Source organism: Corvus cornix, chromosome 8 (assembly GCF_000738735.6).
Source record: "Corvus cornix cornix isolate S_Up_H32 chromosome 8, ASM73873v5, whole genome shotgun sequence".
NCBI classification, from domain to species: Eukaryota; Metazoa; Chordata; class Aves; order Passeriformes; family Corvidae; genus Corvus; species Corvus cornix.
In genome coordinates, this window is record NC_046338.1 from 30,527,300 (window position 1) to 30,543,861 (window position 16,562).

The 16,562-nt window shown below is 51.2% G+C and overlaps 1 long non-coding RNA gene across 6 annotated transcripts in view; it reads right to left on the reverse strand.

Annotated features, from left to right (window-relative positions):
- The window catches only part of LOC104693587, a 93,957-nt gene that overhangs the window by 45,643 nt on the left and 31,752 nt on the right, over positions 1-16,562 (reverse strand). The window contains exons 3-5 of one of the 6 annotated variants that reach the window (XR_005602509.1): positions 8,819-9,185; positions 7,006-7,172; positions 5,810-5,897 (exon numbers count right to left, since the gene is read on the reverse strand). The exons of 2 other annotated variants lie outside the window; for them this stretch is intronic. This is a non-coding gene — a long non-coding RNA (uncharacterized LOC104693587). The remainder of the gene's footprint in view (positions 1-5,809; positions 5,898-7,005; positions 7,173-8,818; positions 9,186-16,562) is intronic. 3 more of the 6 variants (XR_002047055.3, XR_752561.4, XR_002047054.3) reach the window with 3 other exon arrangements.

Consider the following 16,562-nt stretch of genomic DNA (forward strand, 5'->3'; position numbering starts at 1 on the left):
GGCAGCGAAATCAAGCAGTGCCAAATTGACATAAAGAAGCAATAAAGAAGCCTCAAGATTTGAGAAGCATGAAAGGAGCCTAAATGAACTTGCTGAATATTTTCTAAGTCTTTTCTGCACTTGCATAAAATCCCATGGCACTTGCAGAGTCATTAGCCCTGCCAGTTCCCAAAAAACAAACAATAAGTTCACTTCTGATTTTTTTTCTTTCATTCTTTTTTTCAATCTAAGATAAACCGAGTTTTCTTTGGCAAGAAGCCACTGGCTCTTTAGAACTCTCATGTTTCTTGGCCTGTGAAAATGAAAAAGTGAAATGCCAACTAGAAAATACCCCCAAAGTGTTAAATTGGCTAAGCCCTTGTTTTTCCTGTTTGTTTCAGTCTGAAAATACTAAGGAAGCTCAGTCATAGCCCGTTTGTTTGGTTTATTCGCCTCTTCCAATTACACTGTGCAAACAGGGAACATTATTTAGTGTTATTTAAGCATGAAATTCTAACAGATCATTTTAAATATCAAGGCCCTAAAAATAGATCTTTCTATCAAGGCATAGCAGGTCTAGATCTACTGGTTTGTTAGCAGCCACCAGGGTGGGCAGAGGATGGGAAAACCCCGGTGGAGAGCTCCATGTGTGAGAGATTTGTTCCTTTCCTTCCTGGGATTATGAAAGTCTGGGCAGTTTGGCTCCAGGACTCCACTGCTGGGGCTGGTATCTGAAGGAACATGGAAGCAGAACCAACAGTGTGGCCCGAGCACACCTGATACCCCCCAACATCCTGCACAGTGCTCTGGGCTCTGCCACTCCTACAGGGCCCAGAGGAGCAACACCAGCCGAGAGTCACCGGGGATCTCCAGGGAAGATCCCTCTGGGTCTCACCTCCATGAGACATGGGCTGTAAGAGGGGTTTTGTTATGCCCTTCAGCCCAGGTGGTTTTCCTACACAAAAAGGAACGGCTCTGTGTGGTGCCTGCACGCCCATTCCATGGAGAATGGGCCCCCACACCCCCCTTACGGCTAAATCAGGATTCCTGGTCAGACCACATCACGGTTCCCTCTCCCAACACTGCACCTGGATTTCTTTCCCTTAAAATCTAGGGAGACATGGGAAAATACAGAGGGCACGGAACACCCAGCCCACGCTGGCCAAAAGGAGAACACGTGGACCTGCACCGTGGGAGATGCTCCCAGGTGTAGTTGAAGCTTTCCAGAGATTTCCACACCATAGCCCAATAAGCCATTACCACACAGAAATAACAGCCCCAGAGCTACGTTAGCCTGACACCAACCTTCATCCAGATTCCAGCTGCCTTGGGCTACACCAAAATGTCCTTGCTGTCCTACCTGGGGCCCCAGAGCAAGCCTCAGGGCTCGGGTTGCAGAAATGCTTATACCAAAACCTCCTGTGCAGCCCCATCAGCCACAGGAGACAACCCCAAGCCCACTCCCCAGCCCTCCTTCCAGGCCAGTGCCAGATAAGAGGTGATGTGCCAATGAAAACTCTTTGTGCAGAACAAGCTGTGGCTAAGAGCAGGTTGTGGCAGAGCTCTGCTGTCCCCAGACATGCTGCTTTTCTTTGCACGCTGCCTTTACCTTAAGAAACCCCAATCACTCTAATCCCTGGGAGTAACTTGTTCCACACACAGCCCAGGCAGCTGCTCACTGCTTGGCATTGCCAGCCTGGCTTCAGCCCTGGCTGAGGGAGCAAGGAGGAACCAAGACCTGCAGCCAGGTGCTCCATCAGCCCCTCAGGAGCTCCTGAACAACCAGGGCAAGCAAGCCTCTCTGTGTGACAAACTGGCTTTCTTTGGGTTTGCCTCTCTCACCAATCCCCTTCCTACCTCTCCAAGGAGCAGGAATGATCCAAATCACATTCCAACGTCTCCATGTGTCAACACTCTCCGAGATTCAGAAGGGCAACAAAACACAGTGAGCCATAAGGAAGACACTTGCCTGGAAAACACCACACTCCAGCCAAGCCTACCTTCACCCTCCAGGCATTAGGCCAAATTACCTGAGCTGGACCATCCTGTGTGGCCCAGGGCTGGACCACCACCCTTCTGCTTCCCTATAGTGGGTTCCAGGTTGACAGTTCCTACTGGGGCCGTAAGTAACTTCATCTGACAGGTACTGCAGCCTGGAGATTTCCCCTTTAAGGCCCTACCCAGCTATAAATATCCTTTTCTTCTTCAGGGAAAGAGCGTCGGACCCAAAGTGTATGAAGCTTCCTGACAGGCTGGGAAAAGAGAAGAGGTTTAAATGTCAGCTAAAACAATCTTCATTTTCTTTTCTAAATTTGTAAAGCTCCCCGAGTCACTGAAGTGAGGAATTTGCCTGTTTGAAGTTCAGCCTGAAAATCCTTTTGCAAAATATTTGCTGAAACACAATAATGTTGGAATTGGAGGGGATTAAAACGGTCCTTGCCCCATCCCCCTGAAGCCCCTCTTTAAGAGGGTTTCTGTAAAGGCAGACTTAGGTCCCCATGTCTTGAAGGCATGATACAAAGGAGAGAGGGAAGGAAATAAAAACGTAAAGCTCCTAACATCACTATTATTGAAATGCCTCATTTGACATTTTGACTGTTTCAATTAGCTAACAAGGAACGCTCCACTTAATCCACCCGCAGATACCGAAAGAAACCGAGTCTTTCCCTTCCCCCATCCCACATCCGGCCTGGCAGCTACTTCCCAGCCTCCTGAGAAATCCCAGCCTGGGTGATGGCTCCTGCCCCAGGCAGCCAACAAGGCAGAGCATACCCAGCCCAATGCTGGCTGACATTAGGGAGCATCCTTCCCTCAAACCCTGGGCACAGCATCAGAAAGTGCAGGGAGGAAGGAAAAGGGCACCCAGAAAAACCACTGCCAGTGCCTTTCCTTACCATTTTGGGGAACACAAGGGCAATGTGGTACTGTCAGACCAACAGAGGAGCTTCTCTCCCTCATTAGGATTAATCAACAAGGAGCCCTGGCTGGTTTGAACCGCACCGAGCTGAAAAATTACCCTCAATGATTCAGTACCCGCAAGAGAGGATGAAACACTGTGAAAACATTTCCCACCTCCTGCACACGGTTCTGGGCTAATTCGATTGGGTTCCTTTTATTTCTCCAGGATTTATCCGCCGCTGTGATTTTCCACCAAGGGAGCCAAAGTGCCAGGAGCTCTCGTGTCAGCACGTGGAACAGCCAGAGCCTTCCTCCACAGAGCCTTTTACAACCTTTAAACACACACACACACACACACACACACACTCCCCATCCCACGGGTGAGCTCCTGCCTGGGAGGGGACTCGTGGCCATTACAGGGGAGATGCTCCACACTCCATAAAGTCAGGGCAGTCGCCTTCGGCTGGGGGAGCTCTCGGGAAGATTGATTACCCTAGCAGGAGCACTTTCTTTGCTTTGGGCAGGAAAACAATTCACCAGCTCTTCCATGGCTGGACTTTCACAGACAACTCTGCAGGCACCACCAAGAGGATTTTCTCCCACGTTTGGAGGCGGAGGAGTGGGCAAGGAATGATGCACACAAAGCCACACAGATGTTTGATGTCCATGGGACAGCACCTCATCCAAAACACTGGGGTCCTGGAGGCAGTAGGCCCTTACAGTCCCTTACAGGCAATGCTGTCTACCTTTCTTCATATTTGAAGGGATCAAGAGACTGAAAAAAGCCCCAGTGCTGGGTTAATGGTTGGACTTGATGATCTTGGAAATCTTGTCTGGCCTTAATTATTTAAGTGGATTTAGGTGTGGAGAACTACCTGTGACGCCACCTGGTCTAACTACAAGGACTTTTGGGTCCAAACTGGAATGCCTGGAATCTGGCAGGGAGGAGTAGGAGCTGCCTGACAGACTGCAGAGCAAGGTGGAGGCAGTGCACCAAAAGTCAGCAAAAGCCCTTTTTTTGGTGTGTAAGACCCAGGTTTCTCCCTTTCTTCCATAAAGAAGGTCTGGCACAAGTGATGGGACAAATCCTGCCCACTTTATGCCAACCATGACCTCAGCCTGTTTGTTCTGTCCCAACTGACAGCAACACCCTCCATGGGAGAAGAGCAAAATTAGGGCCATTTGGAATAGCCTGTTCCACTGCTACTTAATTAACTCCCACACCTGCGGCAAGCCTATGGTAACAAGAGATGCAATTTCCTCTGCCCATGAAAATAAACATCACAAGAGCACAAATGTTTCCAGGATCACCTCAGCAGAACCTGTCTTCCTTTTGCACAGAAACCAGCTGGCTTTCAGAGCTGTGTCAGATGCCCTCAGCTCCTGAACACCAAGCTATCTTCCATCGTGGGGCTCTCCTCAGCAAAAGGCTTCTGCTGTAGTTCAGGAAAACATATGCGTGTCAGGCAGCGCTTAACTGAGTGTGAGACTGTGTGCCAGGAGAACAAAGAGTTTATCCAGGTGCACAAAGGCTTTGTGGGAAACTGACCCTAATCCTCTCCTGAAATACTTTGGCTACCTTTGAGCTCCCAGCCCCAACAAAAGGCACACATGCCATCATAAATAAGACTTGTAAGAAACCCTACATCCAACCTCTGAGCAGTGCTGGAGTTACTTCAAATAATCACTCCTGCTAAGCTTCGCTTTAAACTGGTCCCAGTGCTTCCCTGCTCCAGGACCACTGGAAGGGATCACTGCCCTTCTGCTTGTTGCCAGTCTCCCAAGCTCATGGATAGCCCACAACCAGCTGTCCTTGTGCCAACATCTGCTTTCTCTAAATAGTTCTTCTTCCAGAGTACATCACCTCTTAGCACTGATTTTGTGAAGCCAAACTCGGGGTGTGATAGGATCTGCGTGATCCCGAATTTCTCTGCAGGCTCCTTTATAAGACTGGCCACAGTATCCCCATTATTCCTGGCGTGGTCTCACCACTCCAGCTGACAGCAGGGCTAACATTTCCCCCAGCAACATCCCAGTGGGGCTTCCAACAATCCCCGTTACTCCAGCCTTGGCTGTGTCTTGTCACCCTGATGAATCATAGAATATTCTGAATTAGAAGGGACCCACAAGGATCATCAAAGCTCAACTCCTGGTCCTGCACAGGACATCCCCAACAATCAAGGAGCACATCCAAATGCTCCTTGAGCTCTGGCAGCTACGGGGCTGTGATCATGGCCCTGGGGAGCCTGTTCCAGTGCCCAACCCCCTCTGGGTGAAGTACAGTTTCCTAATATCCAGACTAAACCTCCCCTGACACAGATTCATGTCATTCCCTCAGGTCCTATCACTGCCTCACCCAAGCTTTGCTCCTCCGCTTTCCCACCACAGAAATACAGCACAGAGAGCTGGAAAGGTCCTTAATTCCTGGGAAAGGCAGCTGAAGTCTCACCAACTCAGCCCAGTGCCCAGGATCTCCCTTACCCACTAATAGAGCCATACCCTCATGGAAAAAAAGCACCACTGGGCCTGCAGAAGGGACCTCGCAACAAGTTCTCCATCCCAATCTCCCAGACAATCCATAGGCACCAAATACCTGCTGCATCCCAAGCAGGGGTGCCTCTATTAATCACAGCCCTCTGCAGTTAAAGTTATTTAATTCAGAGGTGACAGAAGCTGCTCAGCTGTTTATGTCCAAGGGTTAAACTTGCCCCAGTCGCACACTAAACACATTTTTTACAATCTGGCAGTGATCCTTGCCTATTAAGCATCTCTGGCTTCAGAGAAGAGGTATTGATTTATCTCGCTTTTATGGCTGGAGGTATTTATTCCTATTTGCTTTCTCGCTTCTTTACCCCAGCTGGGATGGGGGAATGAGGAGGAGAAAAAAAAAAAAACATTACAAAGCTGGTGGAGCCAAGAGGTGATGACTCACAGTTTTCTGATGGAGGGCACGAAGGCTGGGACAAGGGAGGTGGGGATCAGCTCTGGGGCTACGCCAGACTTTGTCACAGGGTTTATTTCTGCAATGAAAAGAGGAAAATCTGTGGCTGGAAGAAAAGGAAATCACATCAAACTTCAGAGGGAAGGTTCCTATCAAAGTTGTGTCCCTATAGGGTGCTTTGTGAGTTAGAGCTTGATTGATTTGTACCAGCTAAGGACCTCAGCAAATCTCTCCTGTGGGAAGAATCTCAACGCTTTCCCATATCTTAAAGCCAATCTAGAAAGGAAGATAAAACCATACAGCTGCAAGAAAGAGCACGGACTAACATCCCTGATTTTAGCCCACTCCCCATTCTGCCACAGACAACCATTTCCAGGCAAGGCTCCCAGGCAGGGCCCCCCCTCCAGTGTCTAACACTGTGTTTCCATCTCTTCCTGTTACAGCCGACGCTGGGATGTGGCTGGCTTTGTTCCAGAGGGCCAGTACAAACACAGACTGGCATTTGCACCCTTCCAGATGTTTCTTTGCACACAGTGAGGTGCCATGAGACGCCTGAGGATGTGAAGAAAGCAACAGGAGGACAGTTCAGACCCTCCAATAGAGCAGATGCTCTGGCTCATGGCACGACTCCCATCTCATATGCCCAGCTCGTTCTGTCTCCCAGTCGGGAGTTTGCTTCTCAGAAATGCCAAAAAGTCACTCACTATAAAAAAACCAATCACATCCCTTTGCAGCAGCATCCAGTGTCAATGTATCAGCCTTAAGCTCTGCCACAGAACCTTCTCACAACACAGGACCAGGCAGAAAGCATCCTGCTCTCCTGTGGCTGCCTGGACTGTTTTGGGGATATGGTTTAGAGGTGAACACAGCAGTGCTGGGTTACCAGCCAGATCAATGATCTTAGAGGTCTTTTCCAGCCTTAACAATTCAATGATTTTGGCTGCAGGCATGTTTGAGGAGACGATGCTTTTCACTCCCACATGCAGGCAATGCAGATTCAACACAAGCCTATGGGCTGTAGGCACCATCTTAGGATTTCTGGAAGCACAGTTCACGTCTTCGTTTCTGAAATCCCACAGCACAGGGCTTGGGGACCGAAAGTGAGCAAAGGCCTGACTAAACAGGGAAGGATGGGGGAAAGAAGGGGAGGAAAGAGCCAGGGGCTGTGGGGAAGAGGGCAGGAATACCTGGACAGGAGAGATGGAGCAGGTCCTGCTGCAGCAGGGAGAGCTGAAAGGCATTTGAGGGAGGTGGGAGGCGCACTTTCGAAGTTCTGGAGTAAGAAGGGTTGAGGGTTTGGAACCCCATACAGAGGAGCAGCAGCCCTGGAGCACAGAGCACTCCAAGTCACGGCCTGAAAGAATAAAAAAACAAACAAAAAGCTACAGTAAAAGACTTCTGGACACAGCACAGAGCCACTGAAAGACCCTTCTTTGCACCCCACTGAACCTGCAAAGCCCAGGATCTCCCACCAGTCCCAAAGGCTGCAAATCTCTCCTAGAAGAGCCTTGTGTGTCCTCTGACAATTTAGCCCAGCTAAATTTGAACTCCCACCCTGTTTGTTTGTCATCCCTCCCGCTTCCAAGAGGAGCCCGCGCTTCCATCCGTCAAATACAAGGTGCAGAGAGAGAAGGAATGAAAGGAAGAGGTGGGCTGGTGGCAGAGAGCACGGAGCCACCACTGAGCGCAGCCGGTTCACGCTTCATTAGCATCCTCTCTCACCAAGCTGCGAGCACAGCCTTGCAGTCTGGCTACACGCAGACAGGCAGGCAGGGAAGGAGCACATTTCCATTTGGAGCCCATCTTCCCCCTTCCCAAACCCGGCTAACCCCCGTGGAGGCTTCCTTGGGCTCAAAGGTGCACGCTTCTGCTCCAGCGTCTCCCGCACTAGTTAAATACACCTCCAGGCAAACGTCAGGAGCGAGCCCGGTTTGAAACTTACTGCGTTGTCAAGATGACAAGTGCTGTGCCAGGCTGTTAGTCTCTGCTGCCCTTCCTGGGTCTGTTCCCCCTCCCCTTCTCCTCATTAGAAGTTCCCTTGATAAACCTAGGCTGGGTATTATTTTTTAATCATTTAAATGTTTTCTTAACTTCAAAACATCAACAGCTGCAGGACTGAAAGAAGAAGAACGATGTTTTTACACCAATACAGACAGAGATTCAGCCTGCTACGAGACAGCAGGATGGGTTCATGGACGGGGAAGAGCCCCAGTGTATTGTACTCATGTGGCCACAAGCAGGAGCCCAGCCTGGAAGTCTCAGTTCCCCGTGGGCTGCTGCTGGCTCACCCAGCCTGGCAATCCTGACGAGGGAGTTGGGAGCATGTCAGCACATCCTGCAGCCTCGTTTAGCTCAGCTTTCTCCATTCTCATATCTAGTATGATCTTCAAAGCCGCCGGTTTCTGTCCTCCACACAACAGCCTCCACAGCCCCAACCCACGTTCATGTGAGGCTGGCATCAAGGATGGACCCAGAGTCTGAATGACGCCCATAAGCATAACAGCACAAAGCAAAAAGTCCTGAGGAAGGAGCCCACAAGCCAGGCAGGAGCACAGACTGACAGACAGACATCTGGAAGCCCAAAACACAGGCTCAGTCACTGCTGATGTCAGCATGAGACTGCAGTAGCCCACAGGACAATTTGTCTCGTTATGCTCAGTGCCTTTGCCTTCAGTAAATTCTGCCCCTCTCCATGTGGCAGCCTCGGGGCGAGGGGGCCAGGCCCTCACCCCCTTCCTCCAGCACCCTCGCAGGGAGAGGCACTGAGGATTGACTGTTCTTGGTTCTCTGCAGGACAGACAGCAGGGGAGGGTCGTTAGTTTGGCTTTCTCCTTCCTGGCCTACTTCTCAGTCTCTGTGTCTCCATGTCCTTGGACTTCTGCTCTTGATTACTGGATCTTTTATTCTTATTAGTTAAGGGTTTGAGAAGCACAAAGAAGCTCCCCTTGAAAACAAGGTGAAGCACTGAACCTTCCTACAGGCCTCTTCTATTACACTCACCTGCCTGCGTTCCTCACAGCAATAAAAGAACTCCTTTTCCCTGTCAGATGGGCTGGAAAGCATCTTCACTAGCAGCCCAGCTCCTGGAAGAGCTTGCTTTAAGTCTTGGCCGAGCCATTGAACCAAAGCAGCTTGAGATGGAAGATGAATTACACGTTCTCCTCTTGCCTTCTTTGACTCCAGTGGCTCTCACAGCCTCTCCAAGCAGCAGCAAGTCCTGCAGCTGGGGCTAAGTGGTCAGAGGAGTCTCCCGACCTCACCTGGGCTCTTCCTGTGTGGTTCTCCAGGGCTGGCTCCCACCCCTTCCAGGAGCACACACAGCATCTGGCACCAGGTCTCCAGCCTGAGCAGGGGCTTCTTGGTACCACTGACAAATAAATAACCATGATTAGCTCCTCTAAATGAGCATTCCCGTCTTCTAAAAAACATCGTAAAAAAGGAGAAATGAGCCTTAATTCACTTTTATTGTCACAACTGACATGTTGCAAGATCTTAATTGGACTGAAAAGAGTTTCCAGTAAGGAGATGCTGTTTAACTAACTCATTAGCAGCAGCCTGACAGAGAAGGATGCTCCAGCTTTAGGAAAGGGAAAAGAAAAAACAGATCCCACTGATTCTCCACCTGCCCATGCCCCCAGACAGCCCCAGGAAGGAATACAGTGAAGAGCCTCTTCTTTACCTCAGGCACACAGCAGTGTGCAGCACACACCCATTCAAACATCTGCCCTGTGTTCCCTTCCCCCAATCAAGAATGACCCCAGAAAGGGACCTGTGGGCAGCTGCCCTCAATTTGAAAATATTTGAGTCCTTCATTCCTATGCACCACCTCCAGGATATTCAAAAGTTCCTGAGCAACAAGGGCTTCACCTCTTCTCCAGAGCTGTTTCCACCCTGGGGCTCTCACAAGGTCTTGGGAAGCAAGGCAAGGAGTGTTCCTCATCTGTCTAGCTCCTAGCTCCTCATCTGTCTCCCAACAAGCAGCGGGACTGCTTTGCCTCACCGACAGAAGAAATATATCAACCCAGAGACTGATAAAACATCACCCCAACAAGGCAAACTTTCCAGCAAATTCTGAACCCCAGGGACAGGAATGGAAAACGCTGTGCAGGTGTCACAGCCAGCCCAGCATCAGCTGCACCCCGGCACCTCTGGCTGGGACAGACAGACAGCTCTGCGCCAGTTGTTCCACCCAGCAGATCTGGAGCAGTGCCTGGCTGGTTTACTCCAGCTCTCTCTGTCCCAATGCAGATAAATTTAGTTTTCTGCTCTCGCTGCCTGGGGAAGAGTAGGGAGGGGGAGCTGACATCTTTCAAACGAGACCTTAAAAATAAGCTGTCTGCATGTCTGGACGTTGAAGAATCCCAGGCAGAGCTTTGCCTGGGTAAAAGAGCTCGCTCCAGCACCCTAACCAGGCTGCACCCTAACCAGGCTGCTACCCAGCCAGAAACAGCTGCAAGCATGACTGGCATTTCTTGCTGTGCCCAGGGTGCTCTGGGGGTGCCACCATGCTGTGTGCCACGTACACATGCAGTGACAGCCCCTGCTCTTCATTTCTTCAGCTCTTCGCAGAGATTTGGAGGACAGGAACCAGAGCAGAATCAGGAATAAGAGTCCAGACTGCCTATTTTTCACAACTGACACCCACTCCAGTCACTAGCCCAGCTGCCCTCCCAGAGACACTTGCTTTCCCTGGGGCTGAAAGCTGCTCTGTAAAGGCAAGTAAGTATTTGATAAAGAAAATAACAGGATGAATAAAACCATGTGTTTGTACAAGAAAGCTTTTGCTCTGATCTTTAGTGCTGCAGTATGTTTTGACCTACTATTGCAAGACTCAGCTACATCTTCCCTCCTTCCAAATGTGACAGAAGGCGAAAAGGAAGCCGCGGCTGATGCCGCAGAGCCCTGTGCTGGGATTCCAGCTGAGAAACAGCCTCGGCAGAGCTGCCCACACAGGCACACGGATCAATCCCCACGCCCTCTGCTCCCCTGTCACCTGCAGGAGGAAGTGCACGGGTACATACACAAATACACACACACAGGCCTGAGTCTCAGCTCAGACACTCGGTGAAACACCAGTAGCCTCCACCACAAGGAGAAACACACCCACGAGATGATATACTTCCTAATGAGGGCTGGCATTTACCAGCTACCACAAGAATCCTGCATTACCCGGAATAAAACCTACAGACAGAACCACCCCTGCTTGGACAGGGCCAGCAGCAAAAGACCTCACACCCACCCAACACTTACGAGGAGCTGAGGTTTGCCAGTGACTGCATCTGCTGTTGTGTGGCATTCAAGGGGAAGATCAATGACTCCAAGTGGCTTTTGCTGTAGAGCCTCTCTAGGCTGTCTGGCTACTATACAGCCCTGCTGGCTTATCAGTTCTGTGTTGACACAGAGGAAAAAGGGGCTCTAAGCACCAATATCAGAGGCTTGCAGAATGACAAAGATCCCAAAAAGCACTAACAAACTCCTGGGATCTCACCCAGGACAGGATTAAAACTCCAAGGTTTGTTCCAGAGAGCTTGAGCACCAACTCCTCCTCAGCACAGGCAAGCTCTGAACCACACACAGTCCAAGTGCATTTTTGCAGTGGACTCCAAACCCTCACTGGACATGCCTCATCTGATTTACTACTGCTGCCATGGAAGGTGGATTTATTCCCAAATTTAGCAGCTGCCAAATCATTGTGACAGTGCTCACATGGGGATTTGCCACAAGCTTTTGTTAAGCCAGGGCAGGACTTGCAGGCTGAACAGCCCTTCCCTCGAGAGGAGGCAGTGGCCTCACTCCATCACAGCGTGGGTTGCTCATTAGGTATCTCACTCTTGCCTAAATCCATTGGTGAGCCTCTTTGGAGCTGGTCCCTCACCTTTCAAAGATGACACAGTGACAGGAGACAAGGAGCTGACATGGAAAAGAAGACTTCTAAACTTCAACCCCAGCTTGGCATGCAGGGCACATGGCAGCAGGTTTATTTTTCCAGCAAGTAAGTTTCCTTTCTTCCAATCAACTCTGAGGCAATAAGAAGTGGGTTTCAACAGGGCATAAATCTGCCAGCAGCACATCGAGGCTTCAGAATAGCAAGGGCACAGACAATTGTCCAGCAGAAAAGAAAAAAAAAGGGTCAGAGCAGTAACTCTTCCAGTATTTGTTCCACAAACAGAGAGGGTTTACACAGCTTTTCTGGGCAATTATAGGGCAGGAAATAAATCTCAACAGAAACTCATCTTCTTCCCCCTCTTTTTGCAGTCAAATCTCTTTGCCTCCCGCCCCTAGCACTGTCCCCAAAATGCTTTGCAACAAGATGTCACTTACACAACCCAAGGCTGAGCCCCAAGAGCCGGTGGAGAAGTGTATTAAATTTAATAGCATTGCTCCAGGTAATCTATGACCACTTATAATCAATTGTCCATGCCTGCTGCAGCATGACTGGAGCCATTTTCCCAGGCTGCAGGTGCAGGACCGGCAGAGAAAGCTCCTGTGTAGGCTGGAGCTGGGAGCGAGCTGTCACATGGCCTTGAGAGGCTGAGAGACAGCCAGGCAGCTCACCTGTGCTGCCACACTCCTGGAAAGCCAGGCTCCAAGGTCGCCTGGGGGATTGGAAAGCCCAGGCACAAGCACGCCAGCCCCAAAGAGACTATTATCTGTGCTGGGGGAAAAACAAGGAGGAACCAGTCTCTCTCCTTTGGCATCAACTCAAGGAGGCAAGAAAAGGATCACTGTCTGTTTTATGCAGTGGGAAATGATGCACAGGGAGATAGGAATGATTTCTCCTCTGCTGTGGCAGAGCTGGGAAACGATTGGCATCTCCTGCAGCCCCTGAAATCCAGCACCCTTTCTGTACTTTGCAGAACCAGCATCATTCCTGGTCAGGAGCAGCTCCAGGCTCCTCCACAGTGCTGAGGGGGAGTATGAGCAGCCCTGGGCAAGAGGCGAGGCTGGGAGAGCCAGGCCAGGCAGGCACAGGGGAGAGGGAGGGGATGGAGGACAAGAGGAGAGCTTCAGGAGCAGAGCTTGCTCCTCCAATCCTTCCATGCAGGAAGGAAATGCTCTCACACCCATCTCATCACTTCCCTGAGTGGAAGTGGTAGGAATTAGCTGAAGAGGAGACTGTGCCAGATCCCAGGTCAGCTGTTGTCACCACAGCAGCCAAGTTCAAGCAAGATCTGGGTCCACCTCTATTTCTGGTCCACAGAGTAAACCTGATTCTCCCAAGATGAGGGTACACTTAGATTCATAAAACCCCAAGGAGCCACAACGTGTACAAACAGCCCAGACCTTTGCTGAATATGGCACTTGCCTTCCACACTGCTCAGCTCTCCGGGGACCTCAGCAAGGGGGCTGAGTTTTGTTGCCAGCTTCCAGGAGGCTGTAAGAGGGAAGAGTTACAAGACCCCAGTCTACATGTGCTGCATTTCACAGCGCCCGGGGCAGGAACACATCCCTGGCTTTCTGGGTCTTCCTCTCCTCTTCTTGACCACAAATGGGTTGAGTCCATGATAAAACGTGGTCAGAAGCCAAGTGAGATTGGCACCAAGCTTGAAGCAAAGCTATCAAGTGCAGCCAGTGAGGGACAGCAGCCTTCAGGCTCCCTCCATCTTTCTCCCTTGCCACTTCTATGGACAAAGAAAATACCTGTCACACTGGCATCCAGCAGAGAAGATAAACACAGGCACAGCCTCTGAGGTGTGGTCTCCATCTGGCATCGAAGCAGAAGCCCTGGGGAAGGAGGAGGGTACTGAGCCCAGCATCCCCATCACTCAGGCACTGAGCAGAGGCAGGTGCAGGGAGGAGGTGGCAGCAAGTGACAGCTACAAGTGTGCAGGAGCAATTACGGTCCTCTCTCCAGCAATACTGCCCTTCCCTAAGCTCCCAGCTCTCCCCCAGCCAAAGACAAGGCCCTAGTTCCACGGAGGCAGCCTCCACACGCATTGGGAACAGCAGAACCCCTGTCTGCATCCTCAAGCACACGGGGGAAACGCCTGAGCTTTGTCACAGCAAAGGACACCCACCACCTTCAAAAGCCCTGCTACCTCCTTGACCAACAGGCAATTGTCCGAGCACTCAGTCCTGAGCCAATTTCATCACGTGGAGGGGAAGGACAGCCAGGAAACTACTGTCCAGCCTGCTAAAACCGCTGGTCCCCCGAGGTCACAAAATTCAAGGCACTTTCACTGAGGAAGCGATAAGAGGCAGCGGGGTGCTAAGCTGTCCACTTCAGCCCGGCGTTAATCGCGGAGCTTCTCCAGAGCCTGGCACGAAAGGGATCCACGGAGCTCGCCCGGGAAGCGGCTCCTGGGCTCCAGAACAGAAACACTGCCATCTAGAGGCCCACTGCCTTTCCTGGGAAAGGGGCTGGGAAAACCTGGGAGGAATTTCCATGCTCCCCAGGCACCCGTGGGGAAGAGAGCTGTCAGAAGGGACACGCGACCTGAGGTTTGGGCTAGACTCCAGGAGATTTCAGTCATCATTGCTCAGAGAGCTTTAAGGAATGTTTCAACCCTTGCGTCTTTCTTTTCTCCTTGGGAGAACTCGGTCAGAGCTTGGCTAACGATTGTTCCTTCTGCTGTGGGGTGTTTGAAAGCTTGGAGAGATGTGAGCTGGGGAAGCATCTCTACACCCTTGGGCAGACCATGCTGAGGGGACTGAACTGTCCTGTGGCACCAGCGCGGCACCACTGCAGTACCCATGAAATGGAAATAGCTGTGAAAGCACCTGACTCAGCCGTGGAGCTCAAACTCTTTCTGCACACAAGAAAAGTGCCAACCACCCAAATTCCAAGGGTGGGCTTGGAATCTGAGACAAAGGTAAGCTCAGATCCCAGCAGACACCACTTCAAATCAGGCCCACACTCCACAGCAGAGACATTCTCCATAACACTTTTTGGCCCGTGCTCCTCTCCCAGTCAACAGCCCCTCCCTGCTGCCTCTATCCCACAAGACCAGAGTGGCACATCACCAGCACCTCCTTGTCAGCAGAGGGAGGCAGGTCCTCCACAGAGCAACATGGCTCAGGCAATGAACGCATGGGACATTTCCAGGGCTGCCCGCAGTGTCCTGCACTGGTGCGTTCAGTGCTGCAGAAACCACACCTACCCCAAAGCACCAGGAAAGGAGAGAGCACAGCAGCCTCCACCCTTTGCAGTGGGCCAAGCACCAGCAGCCAAGGCCCAGCATTGCTCCTGTGGCTGAGGTGGTGGCCTCCACAGCAGAGGAAAGTGGGACAAGAAGCTGGGTAGATCACAGAAGAGAGGATGAGCCAGAGAATTCAGCTGAATTTACCTACCATCCTTATGGTAGGTAAAATAAGGCTGGCCCACTGAAGTCACTGGTGTAGACTGGATGGTACCAGTAGAGAATAGGAGCTGGAGAAGGCAGCCTCCAAGCTGAAGAAACCTCTCAGCCCTACAGAGCAGCCTGCAAGCAAGATGCAGATGTCTAGCACTTCACCCTCCAAGATGCCCAGCAACAGCACTACACAGTCACTGTCACACCCAGAGAGCAGCCTGGACCCCCTAACTCTGCCCCACGGTGAGTGCAGACCCTATTGCCATCCACTGCCACAGTGGTGGGACACGCCAGTGCTCCTTCCACCTCTGCAAGCTCACCTGGGAGCATCAAGCACATCCTCAAATCCAGACCAGTGCTTAGTTGGAAAGCTTTTGTCAGCAAAGATTAATTTCTGTGGTTTGCAGGTTTCTACCTGAGCTACCTCAGAGCTTGAGCTCTCTGGGGAGGAAAAGAAAAGATAATAAAATCCCCTGAACGTGTGATCAGAAAGGAAGCCTGATCGGGTGTCCTGCAGTCCTCTCACGTTTTTAAACGGGTGAATCACTGGAACTACTAAAGAAAAGAAAAATCACCTAGCCTGAGCCCTGGAAATCTCATCTGCGAAGGTGAGAAACTAGAAAAACACACTTGAGGCACAGGTTTTGAAAAGAAACCACTCCTCAGTCTTAATTAGGGCTTGCCCAGACGAGGCAGCCATTAAGGTGCTTGCACAGGGAGCTGTGGTTAGTGTCCACTAATGGATGAGTAAGAAGACACCCCAGGATTTAAGCTACCGGCGCCTCCGAGGACCTATGGAGGGGAGGCTTCTTGGCAGCTCTCTCTTCCTCTCCTCCACGGTCAGCAGGCTGGTGATGGATGTCTGAGTGCCAGCCCTCCTCTCCCACAGCACATCATTTGATTTGCCGCAGACGCGGCGCTGGAGGTCCCTGGCAGCACTCTGCGTGCCAGGAGAGGTCACCGGCTCTTTGAATAACGTCTTCTTACAGTGCCAAGAAGTGACATCAAGCTTTGCCCCCTGCCACCCCCCTGGCATCACAGGGATGCTAGTCAGAGTAGGGGTGAGAGGAGGCGCGTTCCCCGCCGTCTCTGCTGCCCGTGCGTGATTTATACCGGCTGTGCCAGACGGACAGGCCCAGACGGGGGACCGAGATGGATGGGGATACTGCTCTGCTCCACACCAGCCCAAGACTTCCTCCATGTCCCCTCCACAGAGGGCTTGCCCAGGACAGATTACTGTTTGCATGCAGGTGTTTGACGGGAGAGCATCTCCTGGGATGTTGCTCTGCAAGGGGCCATGTTGGACAGCCCAAAATGCTCAAAAGATCCTCTGCTGACGTCCTGAGACAACATGTGAGGCAGCAACATGCTGACACAAGAGACACAGATCACATAAAAGGCACTTGCATTCTTATATTCCTTTCCCTCTCCACCCTAGCACAGGCTTGCAA